Source organism: Numenius arquata, chromosome 3 (genome assembly GCF_964106895.1).
Source record: "Numenius arquata chromosome 3, bNumArq3.hap1.1, whole genome shotgun sequence".
Classification (NCBI taxonomy): domain Eukaryota; kingdom Metazoa; phylum Chordata; class Aves; order Charadriiformes; family Scolopacidae; genus Numenius; species Numenius arquata.
Window position 1 is genome coordinate 24934549 of NC_133578.1, and position 22284 is coordinate 24956832.

Consider the following 22284-nt stretch of genomic DNA (forward strand, 5'->3'; position numbering starts at 1 on the left):
TGTAAAACCAGATCTTGAGCAAGAACTTACTTCAGCAGAACAAAATTATTCCAGAAATATCTAAAATCTATTTTCGCAGAACAGTAAGGTTAAAAATTCTTTTGTGAGGCATGTTTGGGGATCTTTAATGACCTCAGTGGTCAAGACCTTTGTATTATATCATCTCATAGAGGTATCAGATGGTGCCAGCATGTATCATAGCCTACCTCATTCCAGATTTACAGATGTAAAGCTGTACTATAAATATGCAGTAGTCAAAACAGTGTGAAGTCATTCTGATTTATTAGAAATACTTGATAACTATCCTCATGTGTTTTCTGACACTGAATATAACTGGCCAAGGAAATGGTGCAGTGTCAGAAATTCAGTTCCATAAGGCAAAAAAGGAGGAGCAGGTAGGGTAAAAAGGGAATATAGCCCAAATTTGCCAAAGCAAATAATGCTGGGTCCAATCTGAAACCTTCCCAATACAAAGAAAAAAGGTGGAAGGGCCAAGCACTTCAGAAGTCATCAAGAACCAAGAGGTAGAAAAAAAATTGTAAGAAAAAACATTAATTGCACCTCACACTTCTCTGGTTAATTATGATATTTTTGACTTTTTTTCATACTATCAAGGTGCTCCATTCAGACACCTTTAACATAAATATCCTAAGACAACAAATCCTACAAACATCAGGACACCTGTTGTGTGACAGAGCTACTCCTGTTTTCAGAGAAGCCAAAGATTCTCTCCCGTTCCACCTTTAGAAACTATTTCACTGAAAACAACACTCAAAAATAGGGCATCCTCCTTTCATTCTCCTCTCTTTTTGTAGCTTTTATGTTGCTTTACTCAACCTGACCTATTGCATTCCGTGTAGCTACATGATTTTAGCTTTTATAGCTCATTTTTAATTGGATATCATTGCTACCTTTCTTGTAAAGAGACAGGGCTCTGCCATTGCTACTAATTATCCAAATCACCAGTTGCTGTTTGCATGTGTGTGGCCTTGCCTAAAGCTTTTAACCCCAAGTTATGTCACTAAATCAAAGCAAGTTGGAGGTGTCCCTGCTCTAGTGACAAACTAATAAAGGCTGCGTGACATTCTTTTGAGCCATTTAGAAGTATTCCTTTCTAGGATTACAAGACTCAAATACAGCTAACAATTTTGTGGAGGGGTGGGAGATGATCCTATACTGCGGGTTAATGCACTGCTATCCCATCAAACCACAGCCACAACAGCGCTGCAGCCCTAAGCGAATTGACTCAGTCTCAAACACATTTGGTGCCAAAACCCACAGCAGTGAGAGCACCACCTTCACCCCTCGCCTCGGGGTGGCTCCAGATCCATCACCTGTGTTTGAGAAGACTCTGGAAAAGTTCTTTCTCTTCATCCTAGTCACACTGATCAGAGTCTGCTGCTTTTCTCTCACGCTGGATTTCAACTTACTCTAATTTTTTTTTAGTGCTAGCTAATAAGATCACATTTATTAAATGAAGTAGGAAGATCCAAAATTAAGAAAAAGCTAACATCTTCCTCATTGTTAAGCCACAGCTGCAGTGTGTGTAGCCATGCATGCACATATGCAGGTATGCTGCTCTTGGCATCATGGCAATGCATTCAACACCTTGTTTTTCTGAAAGGGTAAACCTTGCCCTGTCTCTCACGTCCTTTGCCTCTGCGTAATATCTCATCCTTTATTTTCCATTCTCAATCCATCACAATAAAAAGTAAAGAATAAGCTAAACGTCCAAAATTCCCCCCTTAGCCCTCACAAAAGCAATCACACATAAAGCAGAGCAGGAATTTTTTTATTTTTTTTTTAGCTTCCAGATTTTCTCCTGTTCCTTCTCCTCCAAAACTAAGACCTTCCAGAATACTTCACAGCACCATGAGAGGAAGACAGGGAAAGAGAAAAAATCTCCCACCAGACTGATAGGGTTCATGGGGCAATACGCTGGTGTGAGGTATACTTGCACCCATCCCTACCTCTCCTCTTCCACTTCTCATAAATCAGCCCCTGGAGTAGGACTAAGAGGTCACTATAAGGTCAGACACCCCCACACACAATTCTCTGGCCCCCCTAAATCTTTGATTCAAAGTGGATCATCAGTAGCATTGCAGGCAGAGGCACTCATTCAGAAAAAGCCACTTGGTTGGAATTGCAACAGCAAAACAGCAGTTTTCACATTAAAATCCTGACCTAAGCCCACATGGTCCAGCTGAGTGTGCACACATGGGCCATTTAGCAAGTCTGTCTGTGTCCACTGTGACAACACTTTCTACCCTCAGCCCTGCAAACCTTGCCCACAGGAGAGTTTCAGACAGACTACTGTGCCCTTACAGAGTATTTCAACTTTGATGAATATACTCCCCCCCACACACACACAAGAATGTTAAAAAATATCATCTCTGGTGAGCTCTAAACGGAACAATAACTGAAGTTTCAGTTAAATAACAGAAATAAATTTGTATGAATGGTTCCCATTTTCCTATTTTCTTCTAGTATTTTTAAAAATCTTGGTTAGTAATTTTACATCCTAGCAATAAAACATAACATACTTGTAATACCACTGTTGCAGTGAAAATACTTAGGTTTTATGATGCCTCTCCAGAGATAGATATTTAGTGCTCTACAGGTAGGTTAATTTAGCATAAAATAGTATAATACCTTCCTTATTTCTGTTCATTCATTTTGAGATTATCATGCCAGGCCAAGAACAAGTCACACATCACACACTGGTCATCATGCACAGATTTCCCGATTATCTAAGAAATGCAAAAACCTTCCAGCTCCTGTTAATGTCAGTTCATCAGCTTCACACTGTCTTGATCAGAGAAGTGTCTGTACAGGTGAAACCAGAATGTCTAGCAGTTAATGGTGCTCTGAACAGCCACCACCTGGAATTCCTTCAGGTCACCACAACTTCATGGTCAAGTATACGATCTCCGTTTCTTGATTTTACTGGCTTTGCATGAATATTTACACTGCACAGAAGTAGTCTTCTTCACCAGGGCCAGAACAAACCTGACTTCTAAGGGATGTTCATATAAGTCTATTAATTTTATTTTAGTTTTTGGTCAAAGTTTTTGACAGAACTCTGAGGAAGTTGACTCTGAATCAAGGAGAACAATTTTTCAGAGCAGTTTTCCCTCATTTCATGGTTACAAGTGTCAGCAAAAGCATGCTGGGAGCCTCTCAAAGGATGAAGGCATCCTCCAGACATCTTGCCAACATTTCCTTGTGGCTCAGGAGGGCAGCAAGGGCTGCCTGCTGCAGTAGAGCTGGGAGCTGACAGGAGCTGGGCTTGGCAGGGCTGGTCTCAACCGCTGCTTGCTTTGATAGAGCTCTTTTCAAGTAGACCCAGAAGGTTCAGAGAACATGATCTTCAGTTACTACGAACATCAATCAGCTTCATGCGACCACATATTCCTCTTTCAAAAGAAGTAGTGCAGAGCAATTTCCCAATAAATGCACTAAAATCAGTCTGCAGCAGCTCTAAAGTTCATAGGAATTGTGTGCCTCTTCTCTCATGGCAGGTCACCCACACCACTGAGAAGGCCTAAATCCTAATCTATTTTGCAATGAAAGTATTGTGTGAAGCACGCCTCAGGGTAGACTGGTAAAAAGACAAACAAAAAACAGGTCACTACCCCATTAATCCTTATTACAGATGTTACCAAGGAGAAAACTATTCCCTTAAATTTGCATTTCTGTGTTACCCCTTGCCCTTGGGTCAACTCAGTCTTGACTTTCAGCAACTGGTATGTTCACTGAGGAATAAAATGTTACACTCTAACAGAGGACTGGGTTAGTTGTAATGAGAAAATCATGTTATGTGTTGTTGGTGGGTTTTTTGTTAAATCATGGCCCTTGCTATTCATTAACATTCAAGTGCTGAAAAGCCAATAAATTATTACTAAAAGGAAATGTAAACAACTTTCTCTGAGGAAGGATTGCATACAGTAGGCTGGAACCTCCTTCAAGTTAATTGCAACACAGTTCACTAATGAAAGTTTCCATCTATTAAATCTTAACAGGCATAACTATAAAAATGGCGCCAAGCTCTCTCCTGCCCAGACAGCATCTGCACAGCCTTTCACACTTACTGTCTTTGCAGGGATTAGCAATTATCCCTAAGTAGCATTGGCAACATATGACTAATTTCACACCGGTTATGGAGTTTCCAAACTGATTTGCATACTGGAGCTGGCCATAGGAAAGACAATAGCTATGGCACTTAGTTCTTACCAAGTACCTTAACAGCAGGTCTGACTCAAAGTGCTCTAAAGTCAATAGGAATCATCTGTCTTTGCTTTCACTGAGCTCAGAACTAGGCTCAAGATGGACAAGGACACCATCAGCCCTTCGACCACAACCTGTGTTTGCTTTTGAGGCACAAACTTAAATTCCACTCTCTTGCATCTGTTCAGAAGAGACCAGGCAGTACTGCTGAAGGGGAACATCTCTCCTGGCACATAGCACGTTGCAGGGACTACCTTCGCTAGTTCATGGTTCTGTAGGTCATCTTGATCCACCACTGCTCTTAATCTTACACTAATTAAGATTAAGTAATTAATCTCCTCCTCTCACCAATGCTATTAGCTGTTCAGACTCTTAGCTGACATGTGTGTTTCTCATCTGCAAGATTTATTCCAAGGGCTTCTGCCAACTCACATCAAGATGTTTTTAAGCCTTGCTTTTCTGCTCATTCCTCCATGTTTTCAGCTGTCCTTTGCTCTTTTTATCTTATTTTTATCTATGAAATGGGGTGATCCAGAACATTTGGATCCATTCACCACTGAATATTTTAGTGACTGTGCTTTCTAACAAATGTTAGAGACTAAATAAATTCTGCATGTCATTCTTGAATTGAGACTTGCTGTCCAGAGAGGAAAAATATCCTTTTGCTATTTTCCTCTGTTCAGTGAAACTACTGAAATACAAGCAATGCTCTTTCAAAAAGAAAGTAACAGCATTTTTTTCAAGGCCTGAGAGTGGACATAAATACATGAAATAACCATTTATCTGTATTCCAACCATTTTCACATGTCCTATTTTAAGTAAACTAGAACGCCCATGTTAACATACCAAGCGAATTATCTCATTTATGATCTGATTTCAGCAAGCTGAAGTCAGGAAGCAAATTTTGCTCCAGTATATGCAAGTTTGACTCCTTGAGACAGAAGTGTCAATTAGTTGAGCAAAACAAAACACAAAACAATGTATTTTTTGCCAAGTTTTTTTTTTGCTCAATAACTTTACTGTATCTTGTTTGACTCCTTGTACTGGAGACATCACAGTACGTGGTTTTGGGATGACCTTGACAACTCAGTCTTTGAACATTAATAATCAGGGATAAACACATCCCATTCACAATTCTATCTTTATTACTTGGAAACATCATTTGCTCCAGTATGGCTTAAAAGATGCACAGTGAAAACCAAAGCACCTCTGTGTCCCCTTAATTTACCTTCCTAATTCAAGTAATAAAGTTCTATTGTATTATACTGAGGAAGGAAATATTTCATGATATTATATGAGTTGCATTAATACCAAGTTAATTACATGTAATACATAAACTGTAACCAGAACTTCTAAGTAAAAACTACAAATATGTTTTTATTACCCATGTGTTTAATAGGCAAGTGCCAACAAACTGTGTGATGTAGTATGCTAACAAGACTGGCTGAAAGAATATAGCCTGACATGCAGAAAAGAAACTGTTTTAGCTGTTTAAAGCATAAATATTTAATACTTCTCCAAAGCTCACCCAAATTTTATAGGTTGTCTTAACTGGCAATACATGTTCTTAATATATTTCAGTGGGTTCACAACTTTTCCAGAGTGATGGCATAGTACCCAAAATGAAGATTTCCTGTCTCCCTACAGAAAAAAAGGCTTTTTTAAATCAGTTGCCAAACATTTTGTTTTCTACCTAAAACAAGAAGCTCTAACAACTTTAGTCTTTCATTTAGAAGGAATGACAAATAACTTGGGTTTACATCAACTACTTATTTATAGTAATAAAAATATTAATGCTCAGCTAAGTTTTTCCTTTGTATGAAATAATCCTAGAGTTAGGATTTCATGGCTGCTAGGTGCCATAGGTATAACACTGCACTGTTCTGGGAAAGGAAGTCATTGCAGAAAAGACAGTTGGAGCTGCAGAGTGGAAAAAAAATCCTGTACTGCTTTATTTTATTTTAGTAACAGATTCTAACATTAGATGTCTTGAAATAGCTTTTACATTTTTACAGAGACAAAGGGAGGGAGTCAGCATGTGCAGATCTCCCCTGGGAGCATTTTGCTAAACAAGTCTTGGCAACCTATCAGCATCTCAGTTCAGGGGGAAAATACCAAGATGAACTCTTAAGAGTTTACTAATGAGTTATGGATCTAGCAACAATTTCTATGAAAAGTTACAGTTCTATCCCTACACAACAGATAAACCACCTCTTGAACTCCAAGAGCTGTTAACTGACTTGCATATGCAAGTAAAAGTCCTGAAGTGATTTTCAAGATGTTCCACTTCTAAGATTACTCTAGGCAAGCAGCGCTTAAACATTATGTCCTAGCATGACACTGAACAACCCATAACATTACAGTATTCCCTTGGCAGGACAGCATTAACTTACCAGTTAGGAATCACAGGGGTCTACACAAGTCCAAAATGGATTGTACTCTGTGCCAAGGCTCACATCAAAATACCAAAACCACTTCATTGAAGGAGTGTGCAGTCAGGTAACTGTAGGGTGGAGCTTTTTCCCTTTTGGAGGTCAACATCATCTTTTTGTCTCTCCACCTGAAATTAACTGCTTCTGCCTAGTGTCATTGACCAAGGCAACTTTGCAGATATCTGGTCCCACAAGGAGCCCAGTTGCCCTGAGAATCACAGCCATTCCCAAGGCATAGTAAAGTTTGAGTCCTGCTAGGAGAAACTGGGAATATAAAATTACTATTAAAAAAAAACAATAAAAAGGGCTATCCTCTAGTTTTCAGCTGGTATCCTTTTTTCTTCCTTTCTTTTTTTTTTTAGACTAAGCTTTTCCATGTTGGAGCTGCCTTCGTTTTCTGCATTTATTATACAGCACACAGTACATTTTTGGTAGTAAGCAATAAATAAAAATAAAAATTTCATCTGCATTTTTTTTTTGGTCATTCTTTATCCACAGGATATTATCAAGGCATTTCACGTTATATTTAGAAGAGAGATAGGAGGAAGTGAGATGATAATTATCCAGCAAAGATCTACTCCTATCATCCCATTAAGCAACTTTGAAGTATGAGCTTAAAGTAATGCTTACAAAGCTAATTCGGATGTAAGATTAACTTCAACCAAATTTCTATAGTCATGGATTTCTTGCCACTACACAAATACTAACACACAACTACAACCCCACCAGCAACCTAAAAGTACCCTACTTGGATTCAGCTTCACCCACCTGGCATTTTTCTCTGTTTAGCACCTTTTCTTTGTACTTTTGTACAGTTTCATTACTCCATTCCTTTAAACTCCCAATTGTAATTCCATCAACTAGACAAAACATTACATTAAAGCAGAGATAATCCATGCTGTTAACAAGGCCACATGGTGTTCAGGCTCCTGCAGCACCTGGTTCACAGGGAAGGTTGTGGTACAGTAGCAGCTGCCAAGAAGAGCAGGAGGTGGGGGTGAAGGAGCAGAACCTGCTTTGTCTGTGGCAGGTCCGATGAGGGATAACACTCATCCTTCCACTCCTCCTCCTCTCCCAAAACACCACTATGCAATACTGCCTCTATCTTCCTCTTACACGGTGTCCTTTGACAGCACTGACACACAAGCTAGTCCCTGCACGTGGATGAAGAGCCTTTTGCTGTAGGGGCGATTCAGTATACTGGTAGTTGACTAGTGGCTGGGACCTTCATAACCTACATGCCATAAGATCAGCTTGCACGCTCCCTGACCAAGGCACATCTCCTCCCCAGATGCCTTCATGTTTTCTCAAGGGTGGGACAAGTCTCTGCACCAAGGGAACAGGGACAATACAGGGAAGCAAGTGACTGACTGGTTAAAGATGGTTCAAGCAAAACAGTGAAAAGTAAAGATGCAACTGAGAACAGAAAAAAGAGGAAAAAAAAAAACCAAAACAGTTTCTGACAATCATTACAGAATCACAGAATGATATGGGGTTGGAAAGGACCTCTGGAGATCATCTGGTCCAACACCCCTGCCAAAGCAGGTCCACCTAGAGCAGGTTGCACAGGAACGTGTCCCGGCAGGTTTTGAATGTCTCCAGAGAAGGAGACTCCACCACCTCTGGAGTTCATTTACATCCAATGAAACAACAAAACAAGCAGAGCGTAAGAAAAACACTGAAGAGCATAGAGTTAAACTTTGATGAAGAATTACTGTGTTTTAAAAAACAAAACCTCTATACAGAATAAGGAAATGATTCTGAACCATCACAAGTATGCACTTTTGCTAACTTCTGTGCAAACTTTTCATCCCAGACCCATTAGAAGTTATTAAGACTTAGAAAGCAGCTCTTTAGATACGCTAAATACCTACAGGAAATCCTATAAAATGAGAGAACAAATGTAATATGAACAGACACAGTAAGAAAAAACAATAACAGAGAACATCACTGTGCCTATACAGACTGACAGTCTACAACTGGGCATTTGTTACTTCTCTGCTTGCTTACCAACAAAGACCAAAGAGAAATGGAAACAATTTTCCTTATCCAAAACTTGAATAAGTACTTGAAACTTCAACTTTTCCTTGTTATCTCTGTCAGAGTCCATACAATTATAGGTACACTCTTTTTTGTTGCATTTCATGACAGCCTCCCAGAATCTATGAATAACAGTGTGGTATGATTTGAAAAAGTATGTGCATATGTTTAAGGAAAATGAAAAATAGGATAAGACTGTGGTGTTCAACCTTTACTATACCGCATGATGGATGTAGAGCTGCTCTGCAAGAATTTATGAATACTGCATGTTGACCTGGTTATTGAAATGTTTATTGTATGACTATATTGAGTTAAATCAACAGGACTATTGGGGAAATAAGGACGAATCACTCAAAATAAGCCACCCCAAGGTAACTTGTTAGAGCTAGTTGAAGAAGCAAGAAAAAAAAAAAAGCCTAAACTATTTCTTTTCTAATCACAGCAAGGGTATTTCCTTTCCAAACACAGCAAGGGTATAAGGCTTTCTTGCTACATAAAGCTACGGCTAAGAGCTGAATAAAGGACACACATTTTCTGTATGGGTAGGAAGCCAACTGGGAGTTGTTCACACAGCAGACAACTGGCAAAGCATTTAAATTTGTCATGCTTGGTTTGAGCCTAGAGATTGATAAACATATAGGCAAGATGGAGAGACAGGCACAATTTCAACATTATAGATTTTTTCTTTTAATTTTTATAGTTAAATAAAAATACTTACGTGTTGCCAGTATTTTATTAGAAACGTATCCCCAACTGAAGAGATAGGATTATGAACCCTGGTAGGTGCCCTGGCCAACTGGGCTGTTCTCAAGCAGGTAATTTTTGCCATTTTAAGTAAAAACAAAACATCTAACAGTTACCTGTATTAAACCAGAACTTACAACTATAACAACGTGGTTTAAAATAAAAATCAGCATTTGAAATTACTTTTGCTTGATAATTTTACTTCACAAAAAGACAAGTTGTTTTAATAAAAGAAAAATAGTGGCAATATTGCTGTTAAATGAAAGCTTTGAGGAACATTTCTGTAATACATGACAGTAAATGAGACTTAAAATTTGTATCTGAAATAAAGTATTACTGTTTGATTAGAAAAATGTAGTATACGGAGAGTGTAGCATTAAGATTATATTGGCAAATTTGGTATTCAGAACTAATTATTTTAAAGGTATATTGAGTTCTTTCAGTTCAGGGGATTATAGTTTTAATCAGACCTTTGCTGTTTGTATGCTCATTGCTAGAAATCCTTACTTTCTTTGAGGTGTCAGTGGAATTAAAAAAAAAAATTGTCATTAGGAACAATTTGTGCATATGCCTACATATACAATAAGCAAGTTTTCATTCAAAGAAAAACCTCCAAGTGCATTTATCACACTTTCATTTGCCAAAAATACAGATAAACAGTCCATATGGGAACTAAAACTGCCATCAATACAGTTATCAAAACTTCTAGTGCAGTCAGCAAAAAATGTACACACTAGATTAAGAATCCCACCAAAAAGACAAAACCAATAGAGTATCCAGATGCAGTCCTGGTGCCAACAGGCAGAACTAGCTGGCAGGCACCCATTAGAAAGCTATAGGAGATGATGCCTTCTTGCCCATCCCAGGCCCAGCTGCTGGAGGGCATCAGGGATAGGTAGGTAGCGAGGTCTGGGCTGCAGACCTGCAAAGGACATCTCTAGCACAACAGGTTGTGCCAGTTAATTGTTTTCTGGGTACCATTCACACAGTTCATATCATACCTGGCCAATCTCACTGTCACCCTGATCATTAAGCACTCCACTCCTTGCTTTCACCTCCTAGCAGGAATGGAAAAGGTGGCATGACAGGCAATAATGGTTGATCATTTCTGCTTAAGCAGTTTCTACAGTAAGATACCGAAGGTCCCCTGCTATTCATTGGCCTATGAGGAATTGCATGAGGTGGAATTGCCTTTTTCATAGCCTCATGACACATTTCTGTCCATGTTCTACCCTGTTCAGAAATATAATTCAATTATACTACATCAGGTACAGAGTTGAAGGAATGTATTTGTATTTATTATTCAAGTTTGCCTTTTTACTGCCTGAATTGAACTAGGCATCCTTCTCATAGAATCATAGAATGGTTAGAGTTGGAAGCAACCTTAAAGATCATCGAGTTCCAACCCCCCTGCCATGGGCAGGGACACCTCCACTAGACCAGGTTGCTCAAAGCCCCATCCAGCCTGGCCTTAAACACTTCCAGGGATGGGGCATCCACAACTTCCCTGGGCAACCTGTTCCAGTGCCTCACCACCCTCACAGTAAAGAATTTCCTCCTAATATCTAATCTAAATCTCCCCTCTCCCAATTTAAAACCATTACCCCTTGTCCTGTCACTACACTTCCTGAAAAAGAGTCCCTCTCCGGCTCTCCTGTAGGCTCCCTTCAGATATTGGAAGGCTGCTATGAGGTCTCCCCGGAGCCTTCTCTTCTCCAGGCTGAACAATCCCAGCTCTCTCAGCCTGTCTTCATAGGGGAAGTGCTCCATCCCTCTGATCATCTTCGCAGCCCTCCACTGGACCCGTTCCAACAGGTCCATGTCCTTCCTGTGTTGAGGACTCCAAAGCTGGACACAGTATTCCAGGTGGGGTCTCACCTGGAGAGAGGACAATTTGGTCAGCTATCCACAAGAAGTCACCTTTGCGCTCTCTTTCTCCTCTGGATGGTTGCACTACCCTCCACACAGGGCTGCACCTTGAAACAAGACTGAGTACAAAGCTGCACCAGACTCAGCAGTTTATACCCTAAGCAAGGCATTTTGTCAAGAGCATATGATGGGAGGACCCCAAAATTGGTGTGAGTGGCACTGAGAGAGAATTTAGAGGACTCGGCTATGAGACATAAGCACCACAGGATGTTTGCAGCCACCTGAGTCGAAGGGCTCACCACCCTCCTGTGTGACACTGCCGCAGCCAAGAGAGGCACTCAACATGGAAAGCTTCAGATGGCCGTTTGCAAGGTGTTGTTTGTGGGGCCTGGGAGAGTCTGGTACTTGTTCGCTCACACTCAGCCCCAAGCAACCAAATCTCATGCCTTCCCAGACGTTCTGCAAAAGCTGTACGTTTAATAGGGCTTGAAAAAAGACTAAGGGTTTGCTTCTCAAATAAAGAAGGGATGAAAGGAACTTTCCTGGGGTTGTGCTGGCTCAATTCCTGTTTGATTGACTGCTCATGCTGTTGCGTTGGTGGTTATTAGAGCTGGTAAAAACACAATTTCTGTCCCACAGGAATTTCCTATACTTCGACATTTGTTTTCATTCTGAAACAGCATTTAAAATTTCAAAATAATGAACACTTTCATGGAATGAGTGGTCCTAAAAATAAATTTAGAAATGTCATTGTGCATGTGTGCGTGCATAAGCACATTTTCAATCCAAAAGTCTAACCTCTTTTACAGGGGTTTACAAAGGTTTGGTTCCAGATACATCATATCAGTATTCTAGCTGATTGGTCTTCCTTGGGAAGACCAGAGTGCAATGCTGAGCTGCCACCGCAATGCTTTCTGTCCCCCCACGTTTGGTTCCCTGGTCTGCTGAAGTCCGAGATAGATCAGGAACGTAAACTAACCATTTGAAGTTTTCTCCATAAAATTCAGTAAGCATCGAACTAGAAACAGCTAGCTCCTACATCCTCCTTTCCTTACAGTTCTTTTGTGGGACACATTGAAATGAGGAGAATAGATGACTAAAAATTGTGGACCTCAGTGTCTTCAGTTGTAAAACATCTGTAGCTTTGGGGCTACAGATATCCCAGGCAGTTCAGAGTCTTTATGCCAACTATTCCAACCCCACTTTTCACTTAGCCCCAGTGCACAGCTAGTGACAAAATCCATCTCCTCTTACCAAACGTGGCTGCATTTTAAGTGAGGAGCAAGTAAGAACCAGCAGCTGGAAAAAGTAGGCATGCAATGATCTGCAGGTGTTGTCCAGCTCTGAATTGCTGTCTTGTTCTCTTCTTCCCCTTTTAAAATAACAATGTATAGCCAAAAATGGGCAAGTGACATTCTGCTTGTCTCCAAAGCCACGAAACGAAGGAACTGACTGTCCAGTCTTCACACCTTTCAAGGCTGCAATGAAAATCTCCTTACCATTTTGCACCATCCATCCCTCACTCGCAGATCTTCCTGTCCCTGGTTGAACCACACAGTGCTAAGGTTAATATTACTGCATCGCAGCCCTCTAGGTAGAATATAGCTCCGTAAGTGTCTCTTGGCTTAAAATAGTCTTTATGAAGTGCTATGCTTTAGGGAAATAACGTTAGCAAAGAAATGTCAGATTTTGCTCTCATCGTTGAAGAACAAAATCTAACAAGGGTGGTTGTCAGCTATTACGCTTTTGTACTGAAAAATTGTACAATCCTTTTAAGTTACATATAATGATTTTATAGCCTTTTAACAAGAGGAGCACCACTGGGTAGGATTTTAACAGGGGAAACAGGATTGGCGATTTATTTTAAACCAGCTGAATTCCCCAAGTTCTTCCTTGATTTAAGCCACAGTCTGTATTACAAACAGAGGAGATTATGAGCATCTAAAGCAGACATGGTTTTGATAAAACTCTCTTAAGTAATGATGATCCTACAGCATTCAGACAAGTCAGGGGTCAATATGACCTTATTTGCCTGTGCCTTTCATTAGGAGCACTATTTCTGCAGTACCACACTTCTGGTACCTCCAAATACACAGAGGATTCATGCTTCAGTTCTGCATGTATTAAGAATGCAGCCATAGCAACTACTAGCATTAATGAACTATTTGCTTATGCAGTAATAATTAACTTCCATTACATTACTTTGTGTGATTACTTTCTTAATTGCCTGAATTATGCATCCATTTAATATTTAATAACCATTCTCAGAAATCAGACACTGGTAAAAAAACAAATTGCTCACAGTTTCCTTGCAATAATTAAGCTCACAAGAATAAATGAAACCTTTTAAAAATGAATGCCTTGTGATTATATCCTTGCATATAGAACAAGATCCTAAATTAGCTATTTATTAAGTCTAAATTTAAGACCAAATAGTACATTTTTCAGTTACGCCTTGGGAAATCAACCTATACAGTACCTGACATCACCAGCATAATTAAGTGCCATCTATTTACTTTGAGAGTCACGAATTCTGCATTAGTATTTAGAACATTCAGAAGTGTGTGTGGGGAAATCTTTTAAAAAGCCTCCTTGGAAAAATAGCATCTTCTTTACCTGAGGTAGCGGCTTAGTTGTGCTTAAAGTACTGGAAAGATCTGTGAAGCGTAAATAGCCTTCTGATGGGGAGGGCTGGGAAGGATTTTTTTTTTTTTTGTCATGTTTTAATTTACATACAAACAATGGAAATACAGTTATACAGCCTGAGGTCAGGCTTACCAAACAGGATGAAATTCATTGTTGTATATAAAAATAATGTTTACAATCAAAAACAAGCAGTCTGATCTACTTGTTTTTTCATGTTGTCATCTGTCTCTCTCTGAGCCCCCGTGCCCTGCCAGCACCCAAGCAAAGCCACATGCTGATTTGCAAAGTGATAATGCCATTATGTTATTGCACACCAGCTTTGTTTCCCAGCGCTTTGCAATGAAGTCACCAGCTTAAATAAAATGTGTAACTGTTTTATTGTAGGTTGCTTTGATGAATAGAGTCTACTGAGCTGGACAAGACAGAACACTGTTGTGAGGTTTTTTGGTTTACTTTTTTTTTTCCCCGAGTTGCATCTGCAAAATTGCTCTGCCATTCCACGTTGATTATGGCAGCCATGTACAGATGTGTTTATCTGAACCATAACACTGCTCGGCTGAAGCTACAGGGACACCAGCACGTTACTCCCTCTCTTTTCCTACGCACGCGTACCACAAATAAAATGTATACAACAAAAAGCATATTCCAGGCACCCCACACCCAAATAAACCAATCCAATAAAAGAAAACTGAAAAGAAAGAACTGCTGAGAGGCAGGTGAAGGAGCAGTGGCTGCTCTCCCGCTTGCCCATACAGGTGGATCATTTTCAGTGAGATGCACAGGGAGCCGCGGGGAGCCAGGGAGAGAGGGAGGGAGGGACGGCGCCCCTTTGGGGTGTCAGGAGCCAGCAATGGCTGCTAGCCTGAGTTCCCAAACTGAGCTAAATTGATGCCAATCTCGCTGGCTGTTGTTACAGTGGGCAGCATCATTAGGATTTGCTTTTTAAATGATCTCTCAGCCTGTAAGTCTGAGAGCTGCTAGCAAGGCAAGGTTAGAAAGAAAATGATGGCAGCATGTTGATGCTTCACAGACCTCATGATAGTTTCCGTCTGTCATTATTTACGTCTGACTAGATGCGTCATGTCAGCTACCTAGAAGGCACTTTAATATGAAGCTCTTGTTTTCCTCTGCTTTTTCACATCCAGACTGGGTACTATTATTTTTTTTGCATCACTACACTTAGGTGAAGCTTGCTTCAATCTCTCCATAATGACACACAAAGAAATAAAAATTGTTTAGCTCATGTTATTATACATGCTTCTATTCTAACAGACCTCTTCGACATTGTTCACAAAATGGTGAATTTAAATCAATAAGCAGACATCTATCAAAAGGTCAGCTTAATTTTGTTCTTTCAGCTTCTTTACCAATATTTTAAGCAAAACCATTTCTTCCTTTAGCTTTCAGTAAACATTGTATAAGTGGACTGCAGCAGCAACCAATAGATTTAATGGTTGACGCCATTTAGTAGATCAATTAACATGGTATTAATACTGCCTTCTAATGTGATGAATTCTGTCAGAGTCAATGTAAATAAGGTTACAGCTATCAAGTATGTGTCAGTTTTGCCATTATACTACCTCTTGGCAATTCAGATTCAAAGGATTCATTGGCACTGGTTTGGGATGAAATCTGTAGTTCACCCCTGAGTAATACAGCCAGCCCTGAATTCGATCCGTAACTTTCTACAATGATGGTGGCTGAACGATAGAAAAGGACCCGATCCTTCAAGCCTTCCTGCAGACCAGACAAAGCTCTTGTTCAGAGATATGCTGCCTCTAAGCAGGCGTTGCTCTCCTGAATGGGCTTGGCAGGCCACAAAATGCCTTTTAAAACCCATCCCTTTGCCACGTCCCAGGGAGTGACTTAGCCACAGGATTATTTTATTATTTTTTTGTTAAGTATTTGAGCCCAGAAATAGCAGTTCAATCAACTCTGTGGACTGACTTTGCTGAATAATCATACAAAGTTATTAATACAACCTTTTCTCATCCTTTGCCTGACCGAGTCCACTGTTTTGTCTTCTCGCCTTGTCATATGTGAAATTAAGTGACAAGTTCTTTGCATGCTTTCATTCATCTGGGCTGTGAGGGGCCTAGCAACAGCTTTGGGTGCAGTAAAACAATCAACAGCTCAATATCATCAAAAATTATTCAATAACATTTGATCAGCTGGATTTTGTTCACTTGTTTGAAAATAGAAAATAGGCTAAATTCAATATACCTTTAACCAGTTAATGGTATATTTGCATTTTATACACTATGGAACTTTCTTATAGCTGCATATTTTCTTAAAAGTACAGACAGGGTACAGTACAGGAAGGGTAAAATGTTTTGATTTCATAGGTGTCTCACACTATCGTCTTTAAAATTTAATAGGGTAGCTAAGATTCTGTAAGAATTATTTATCCAAATTAAATTTTGAAAACCACCAAGTTTTCTTCCTCATCTTATCAGGAGGAAAAGTTATTATTTTTTAATGGGTATATTTATTTACCAGGTCAAAAGCATTTACTCTTAATCTCTAAAATAACAATTACCTTTAGAGGGGCTCCAGACAAACATAAGATAATGCTTTCCTGAAGTTACACCTGGCTGAGTTACTCATTGAGCTAAGTTCAACAGTTACAATATTTGCATTTTTTGGTTCCTGAAAAGCCCACAGATGGATAATTATTAGAAAGGTGTTGGATCTTAGACATTCTCTGTGAGAAATCTATTTAAAGGAATTTTAAGCTCAGAATAATGTGTAAGTGGCTCACTCGGCTGTTTGTTATTCATTATTTGCATAATTTGACTAGTCACCTAAATCATAGGAATTATTTTTCTGTTACCCAATTGGGTAATCTTAGTCCTGCAAAGATGCTACTGGTTTGTCTTCATGGATGATGCCCTAATGGTTAATTCTTGGGGAAGTGTTAAATAGGTTTTTCTTTTTTCCTGGAAAAAAGGGCTCTGGTTGAACTTTCTGAGCAGCAGCTTAATATCCATTTTCTTTCACCCAACATTGTAAACAGAGGGAGGATGAGCTCTGATTTTTTTTTTCTGGACAAAGTGAAAGGTTTTCATACAAATTAAATCCGTCTCCCAACACTGGCACTTAAAGTGTGAACAGGGATGTTGTAAATGAAACCCCAAAGGTATCAAACTGTGCTTACTATCAGAAAGACTATTACACAAAAATGTCCACTGTACAGTTTATGGTGACCACATTTACATTTCTTGTGAAGAAATCTTTATTTACCTCTTATTCTCATCTCATTAGTAAGTACTGATACAGAAATACAGTTTACTCTTTGTGTTTGTCATTTATATCAAGCAATGTGCATGATCCCAGTGTTTTTGTGCAGTATTTGTTATGATTACTGTAGGGCATGAGACAATAGGGCACCAAATGACAGCAACAGCTCTGGACAGTCCCTAAAGTAATGGCATAAGGCTGTAGAGTGGATTATAGTTGTTAAAATATTAGGGGGTTGTTTTCCTTTGGGGGGAGTTGGGGTTTCTGTTGTTTGGATTTTGATGTTGTTATTGTTGTTGGGTTTTGTCTATTTTTTCCAAAAATGCTGCCACGAGAAGGGTCTGTGCAGTGCGGTCTGATTCTCAGGATTTCAAGACTCTGATGGTGAGCCGTGCCAGGTCCCTATGAGGGCCACCGCTAGAGAAGTCAGTTCTGTGTGATGCAAGATGGGGCCTTCTGTGAAGCAGAAAACAGAGGGTGTTTGGTGGGCAGCTCCTCTACTTCCCCCTTAACCTGGAATTAACACTTGGCTGAAATGAGAGTTAACTGACAGCCCCCACTAGAAAACTGCTAGATGCTAAAAAATGATGAAGATCTGTATTTGCCATTTAAGGTCCAAGAAGCTTCTAAATCAAGTGCTTTTCTTTGTTTAACTTTGTAGGTTTTGAAATTCAAATGTGGAGCTTTCCAACTTTTTACCAGCTCTGTATGCTAAACATCTCTCTCAAGTTCTTTGGCGTCTCTTACACTGGAAATTTATAGATTGTAAACCCCTAGAAATATTTAGTATTTTTGAACTCATCTGTAGCTTTCTCCACCTAGTTCAAAACTCCATAAATAGGGTTTTTTTCCTACAAATTTGACAAAAATGTTATCCTTCCCTCTGTCGAAGCCAGCAGACCTCGGGCGTGAGGAGCAGTGAGCAGTAGGTGGCAGTCAAGGCACTGAACTATTTCCATGGTCCTCCAACACTGCATCATTGTTAGGAGTAATGTGAAAACAGTATCTTTTAGGGGTTTAAAGGTATCATTTTCAAAACGATCTTCTCGGAGGCCTCAGGCTGTACAAGCAGTAACAGATAGTAATATGCTTCAGATGAACAGCACGAGAAGCTCTTGGGCTCGGTTGCCTGATTTTAAGTTCTGAGTTTGTCTGGTTCGCAGGTATTTGGGGAGTGTTTTCTAAACTTATCGGAAGGTTCCTCTGATGTAAAGAGGTGCCATGGTTGTCCAGGACTGTCCTGAGGCTGGATGTCAGGGGTAGCACGAGCGTACACAGGATTTATCCCCTAACAGTAACAGAGACAGCCCCCTCCCAGATGAGGCACAGCTGGGTCAGCAGATCTGCCTACATGCAGACTAATAGGTTAAAGTCAAAGCCCTTGCAATTCACAGGCACGTACAAAAGACAAAAACCACTAAATTAATGTTTCATTTTCCTTTCTACAGCACACACACAGAGAAAAGCAATTTAACATCATCTCAATCTTTTTCCTCCTATTGAAGTGGCAAATATCATTAAACATAAGTGTCTAGCATCCAGAAAAAGTTACACAGCAGCACAGATATGTCACACTCACAGCAGGACTATTAATCAGAGAGTCTTTCTCCATACACACACAAACCTCCAAGTATATCTCCTAATGGGTCGGCATCAGTAAGTTCTCAGGTGTCTTCTATAACAATATTCAGCAATATTCAAGTGACAGATCAGACCAAAATTTGGATTCATACTTCATAAAATATTGGCAGTTTCATTAATCCATTTTCTATGTAAGATTCTTTTACCTTATTCATCAATTCATACATGAAGAAAGTAAACCAAAACTAAATTTAGAGAAGCAAGAGATATTTTCTAATTCCTAGAGGCAGAAAACAGTGGGTCTTTAGTTACCTTTTTTTTGAATTACTGAAGTTCTGCCACTAACAGCCCTCCCAACCCCACTTCCAGTTCCTGAAGTATTTTGTTTGTACAAGAATTTTTTTTCTTAGTACTTGTTCCGCATTTAAGGGACTGCAGGAGAGAAAAGGTAAGGAAGAAAGATGGTGCGTTAATATTTCACTTTCAGATGGACCATTCAGGCTCCTTCTCTATGGGGTAACGGTCATAAGTTTAATTTTATTCCTACAGGGATGTAGAATAACTCTGGGAAAATATTTTTTTGTTTCTTAACTTTCCTGAGACAGTAGCTATGAGTTTTGTGAGCACAGAAGTAGCCCAACTAAGCCCCTCCACACTTGTTAGTAAGCATATATCGCTCAATAGGATCATCTAAAGAACACAAGGAAACATGACTTTTTATGGTGATTAAGAGTACCTTGAATTTGAAACTGTGACTTTTGTCACATAATCTGCAGCATGGCAAATATGCAGAACAACAAACATGTGTTGGTCTGTACAGTGATATCTAAAATTATATTTCATGTGGAGGTGTCTTTCTACAAGGATAGACATAATCTTAATATTTCAGAGCTTTAACTGATTAAAGGGCTGACTGGCGATACTCTCCATGTTTTAGAAATATTTCATCAAGAGAGTGAATATATCCACGTTGTCCTTGTTCAGCAGGTAGAACAAAAAATGAGAAATTAAAGTGGTGTTGCATGAGCTGTACAGTGAAATACGGTGATAACATAAGGCAGAGTCTGGGCGAACTATTGCTTTTTTTCCCCTGGGAAAAGTGAAGAAAAAGCTTCTATTACTGTAGAGTAATGGTCCTAATTACAAAAATAAAGAAAAGAACTATTAATCACATTTATTCTTTCAGTTATGTAGTTTTCTTTCCTCTTTTTCTTTTTGCTTTATTCAGAGCTATGTATCGTACCATAACATAGACATTTCCAAACTTCTGAATGAAAATTTTGAAGCCTGAATAGGATTAAGTTTGTAACAAAATAATTTAAGTCACAAACTCAAATCACCAGCTGTAACATAGTGCCATGGACTAATCAGGAAGCATCGGTACAACAGAGCTCTTTCTGTTAATGCTGGTTACAACCTTCCGGCCCTGCCAAAAGGCAGTCAGGGTCCATCAGGTGGGAACAACAACTAACTTCTGATGGAACTAAAACCAGTATTCCGACTGATATTCAGTCTTGAGGTGACAATTCTTGTCTGATGGCAAGCCTACCACGTTTCCAGTTAAGTTGGTCCAAATTCTGACTTCTGCATCTTTTTCTAATGGCAAGTGGGAAGGTAGCAAGGGAAAGGGAAACTTAACATAATTTATCATCATTACCCTCAGTTGCAAAAAAGCTCTCTCACAATTGTTCAGTATCTTGGTGGTAATTCCTTCATGAGATCAGTTTACATTTGAGGATCTAAAACCCTGCCATTCTAGGAGCATATGAAGACCACTAGGCAGGCGTATCCGTATAAAATAATGCAGAACCACACAGAAGGGCTAACTTGGGCCCCAGAGCAGCTTCAGCATGGGTGAATAGCTCTGGGGATGCAGCACTCTGAGGTCCTGAAATCAGGTGCAGGCTAAGCCTCCTTAGAGAACTCTGTGCAAATCTCTTCACCCTTAGCTGCCTTCTACAGCTCCAGTTGAAAACACTCCATCGGCTACTTCCTGTGGTTCAACACCTATCAGATATCTCTGCTAGGAAGTGCTAAAGCAGGCAACAGACGCCTTTTAGCTGCCAACCTTTTCCCACTATAGATACTCAATTTATCACACCTTACTCTGCTGGTCCTAGTATTTCTTATCCTTGAGTCTGAAAAAAATACGAACCATGAAAACAAGATGTGAAGCATTCAAACTTTGCTTCACAAAGTGCACTAGGTATTTAAGATTAATCTGAGTAGAAGATCTGTATAAAAGTATTCAATTCCTTTGGCCACACAGCAAGATCAAACTAACAACATCACCAAGAACCCAACAGATGTTAGATGACAACATCCAGAGAGATGCTACTATCCCTATAGTAGTGAGCATTGTGAATTAATTAAAACACCTTTGATAAACAGGCTAAAAGAGGTATTCAGACTCGCAGAAACACCCCAGCCTGTGTAGCAGACTAGTTTTGAAGGCAACAAAAGTAAGTTTACTGTTCCACAGCTCACTATAAAAGATTAGAATTCTGCAATAATTCCAGGAAGCCTGCCAAAAGCACCAAACCTTTCTGAAAAGTGTGCTGTAATGATGCCAACGTGGCTGATCAGCACATTAAAACTTAGACCCAGATGCTCACATGAGCACGTTATCCCAGCCACATCACCCAGTGCAGGCAATGAAACAAAACATAGGATAGTGTAAAGGAGTTTATGTTACAGTTAGCGCTCCGTAAAATAGATGTAAAACTAGAAAAATATGCAAATTGATTCTTACAAATAGAAAACTGTTGGGTTTTTCCTCCCAATGTTATTACTCTGTTTAAAACAAAATAGGTAGTAGGAGACAGCAAAAGTCATAGGAAAACTTTTAGCAGGTTTTTTGAAGAAGTCAAAATTGCCTAAAGAGTTACAAAGATGTGTGGCCAACTGCTGCTGCAGCTGCACTTGCACAGAACACCTTTTCTGGTTAATGCCAGAGTCAAGTTTTCCTTTCTCTGAGAGGAAACAAAGTACTTTACATGCAATTTTCCTTCATAAGCATACACTAAGCAGTACCACTATTTGGTATGAATGGCACTTGTACTGACTTTATACTAGTACTTGACACTCTTTTCAAATTGTCATTGTGGAGGGTTGCGAAAATCAACATAAGGACAGAAACTATTCACATGCTGTCAGGGACTGCTGTTACAAGTGTATTTTAACAAGGCTTTTGTAGGCATACTAACATGAAAACAGTGTTGGAGCAGGCCAGTTTCCACAATTTTTAGACCTAAGGTTCATCAGTTATCAAAAGAAGCCATCATCTGCTGCTTGAACACAATAGCTGGCTTTGCAACATTGCATTGTACTAACAACGTACTTTAAAAATAAATGTATATTCTTGATGCATTTTGAGATATTACTAAACTATATGTATAAGCCAATACTCTAGAAAAATATTTAAATAGGTCATAATACTTATGGCTGCATAATACAGACTTACAGATATAACATGACAATTGAACGCTCTGAGCTGAAAATACTT